Source organism: Equus quagga, chromosome 4, assembly GCF_021613505.1.
Source record: "Equus quagga isolate Etosha38 chromosome 4, UCLA_HA_Equagga_1.0, whole genome shotgun sequence".
Classification (NCBI taxonomy): Eukaryota; Metazoa; Chordata; class Mammalia; order Perissodactyla; family Equidae; genus Equus; species Equus quagga.
The window spans coordinates 138,142,255-138,146,421 of record NC_060270.1 but is presented as its reverse complement, the minus strand read 5'-3'; positions in this window follow the sequence as shown (position 1 = coordinate 138,146,421).

Sequence of the window (4,167 nt, the reverse complement as noted above, 5' to 3'; positions counted from 1 at the left end):
AAGAGCAGTGGGCTAGGAGGCCAGTGGGTGTGCCCCCGTCTGGGGAACAAGCTCAGGCAAGTCACTCAGCCCTGAGCTTCACCTTCAGCTTCACAGCTTCTTTTCAGAATTGCATTCAGAAGTTCAGAGTCCTCAACGATCTCAGGTCAGACCAGGCCTCTGGGACGTACCAAGTGTGTGTGAACCAGGGCCATTTACTTACCCTTTTGAGTCTGTTTCTTCATCTACAAAAATGATAAGAATACCCACCTCGAGGCTGGCCCAGTGGGGTAGTGGTTAAGTTCGTGTGCTCTGCATTGGCAGCCTGGGGTTTGCAGGTTCAGATCCCAGGTGTGGACCTACACACCGCCCATCAAGCCATGCTGTGGCAGTGTCCCACATACAAAATAGAGGAAGATTCGCACAGATGTTAGGTCAGCAACCATCTTCCTCACCAAAAGAAAAAATAAAAAGAATATCCACCTTACAGAGTTGTTGTTGATAATTAAATGAGAAATTATATAATATGCTTACAAAACAGAAGGTACTCAACAAATGTTAGCTCCCTTCCTTCCCAACTTTCCTTTTCTACATCCCTGTCCTATTTCTTCAGAAGCATAATTTAATACTTTATAATATCTTTAAAGTATAATAACTTTAATCAGTTTTTTAAACTTTCTTTATTGAGGTATAATTTACATATAAGTACGTAAATCACACAAAACAAGACAATTTTTCTATGTGTATACACCCATGTAATCAGCACTGAGACCCAGAAGAGAACATTGACAGGCGCCCAGAACATTCCCACATGCCACCTCCAGTCCAGAGGCAACGATTGTTCTGACCTCCACCACTATCACTAATCTTAAATATTTTTGAATGATAGCAAATAGGCAAATATAAATGACAATACATCCATACCAAGGAGTAAAAAGCGGTAGTTAAAACAAAGACAGTAGATCACACAGTAACATGGAAAGATCCCAAAATATGTTGTTGTGTATTGTTCTGACGTAACTGAAAATTTATAACAGAAGTGATAATAGAAAGGATGGAGACGGAAAGGAGAAAAGGAACACGACAAGCAAAGCTATTTTGAGTTTTTGAACTCACTCAGTAGCAGAGGAAGCCTCCCAGGTGAAGTCGGTCCCAGTCTCCTAACCTAGAAGACGGCAGGAAGTATTGACGCCCGTGTATCTACTGAAGGAAACGCACTCCTCTCCCTCCAGCTTGGACACGCCACATCCTGAGCTGAAATTCCTTCCCACAATGCTTGCAGAGCCCCACCTTCTCTACCGCCATCCAAAGAGCGGAAATGAAAGGCAGAGAACGCTGCCTCGCAGTCTCGCTATGCAATAATGTGGACACCAGCACTGGGGCTCTGCAGACTCCCCCCAAAAGTCACAACCAAAAGTAATTTCTTCCAAGACGTGGCGAATAATTGCAGCCTCAATGAGCATTTTAGTTGGTGTTGGCCAAAATCAACCTAATGGGGCAAGCTTTGTCTCAGCAAATCCTGAACCCGTCTAACTTGCATTTATACCTTCAAATTAACTTTTTGTTAAAACTGTATTTAAATAGTAAACAACTAAAGGGTTTCCAGCAAAGAGTAACTGGTTTGTTTTCAAAATAATCCAGAAACTAGTATTTGAACACCACCTTCATTCTTCCTCTGCAGGTAAATGTGAATGGGTTGATACGCCCATAGTTGTATGTTAGGCTTTTTTCTTTCCAGTTGCCAGCAGGAGCCTGGAAAGCCTCCTTGTTAATAATCCTCACAGCCCAAAACCTTCTAGAGTGCAGTGTAGGCTTCTTCCTCTTGTCATTTATGGAGATTGAAAACACCCAATGTCTTTCTTACAGCGACCCTTCAAATCTGTTAGACCTTTGTTCTCCAGGCTGACTAACCCCACAGCTTTTTGGCCTTTCCTCCTAGCCCTTATTTTCCAAGCCTTAATTACATTTTTGCTCTTCTCTGGAGTTCTTCCAGTTCCCCACATCCTCCTTAAAGGGGAGACACAAAGTAGCCACAGTTGGGGTCAGACCAGTGCTGGGAAAAGCTGACAGGCCACTTCCGGCCCTGGGCCTGTCCTGCATCCCACTCTCTTACCGGCTTTATGAATAACCAGCACTCATGTAACCAATTCCACCAGGGCTGCCGGACTAGGTTGAAGTCCACTTTTCCCCGTCTTGCGTGGCAGCACTTTGGTTTTGTCCTGTATAGTCTTTGCACTTATCCCTTTGAACTTTCTCTAATTCTAAACCAGTGAATTGTCTGGGTCTCTTCACATTTGATCCCTACTTTCTCCACTTCCCCACAGAAGCTTTTGCAAGTTCAAGAAGTGCCTGCCCAGAAGCCAAGCCATTGATCAAGATTTACAGAGATCAGCGCCCAGCCCCGTGGCATAGTGGCTAAGTTCAGCACTATCCACTTTGGCGGTCCAGGTTTGTGGGTTTGGATCCCGGGCATGGACCTACACCACTCATCAGCCATGCTGTGGTGGCAACCCATCTATAAAGTACAGAAAGACCGGCACAGGTGTTAGCTCAGGGCGAATCTTCATCAGCAAAAAAAAACAAAAAAGATTTACTGAACTCTTCCCTACCTCCCCCACACCATCCCCAGGGCAAGTGCTGACACTATGGTAATAATAGCCACCATTTATTAAGAGATTGTGCTAGGAAATCTAACAAACATTATTCATTACTTCCTTATAACAGCCACATGACACAGATCTTACTACCCCCACTTCATTGAAGAGGAACCTGAGGTTAGCTAGATTAAGCAACTCGCTATAGCTACAGAGCAAGCGAGTGCTGGATTCACAACTGGGTCTCCAACTGTGGAATTCGCTGAGCCACAATGCCAGGAAATCAGTGCTCACTGGCATTTGGGTGTAACCCACTCAGCACATGTGACTCCATTTGTAAAGTATATTATGGTTTATTTCAAAAATCTACAACAATCACAGGCGCCTGACAGACTTAGGAAAAGGGAAAAGGATGAAAGTACAAGAGAGCACAAGACCGCCGGATTGGAAAGAAGCGAGGGCATGGCCGAAAGCCATCAAATCTGCTTCGGGTGACCCTCAGTGAGGCTTTCAAGTGCCCCATTCTTTCTAATCATAACAGTGACAATGACAGACAGAAGCAGATCATCTGTTGGCCCTGACAGAGTGTGGCACACCTCCCCCATCCCCCTGGGCACTCGCAAAGAACTGCCCCACCATGGACAAGGGGTAAGAGGGCCAGAAAAAAGAGCCCCTAATGAGACACATGTGTTTAATCAGCTGTTTCAACTGTTACTCTACCACTGACTAACTGTATGGAGGATATTAACGTTATTTGTCCTAAGTCTGTTACTGCTTTGTCAACAAAATGAATTTTATGAAAATGGAATTGAATGGGGGGGAAAAACTCAAAAGTCATTTGTCTCTATGTGCCGTTTGAGCTGTACGTATGTACACGCAAACACCTAGAGAGAGGACTGGGTGCACGCAGAGAGCTGCAGCCAGAGGTGGTATGGGGGCAGGGGGCTCTTTCAAACGTTACCAGCCATAGCTTTTACTAAAGATGTTTGCATGTTATATGGTTTAAAATCTTTGTTAACTTTGTTTTTAACATGCTATCTGCCAAAAACCCATTCTAAGAAATTTTACCGAAAGAAAATACAATAAAATAATGTAAAGTAAAATTTAATAAGAAATGTAGATTTGGGGGAGGTTGACTTTTAAAAATTGATTCTCTGAAATCAATTTTTAAAGCTCCTAAGCAGAAATAGAATTCTTAGCTCTCGATCAATAAGAAGTCTACAAACCCAATATTAAGAGGAGTGGCCCAAATGTTAAACTTCTCCTCAAGGATTCGAGAAAGTTTCCCTAGCGTTAAAAAAAAAAAAAAGTCCTACCAATTCAATTTTTACTACCAATTCTGACTAAAGCTGGACCTATACTAAATCAAATAAAATCACTTAAAAAATTTAAAACTAGTTTTGTGAATTTTCTAATAACCTTAACCTTACATATCTCAGTAACATATTTTTAAAAGAAAACTGACAGGGTTCTCAGTGTGTCCTTAAATGTTGAAAATTAAAGACGCTCTCTTTTGCAGCCACTCTGATTTAGATGTGTATCTTATGGAACAAAGACATTCATTTAACTTTTTAAACACAATGTTTTCAAGATT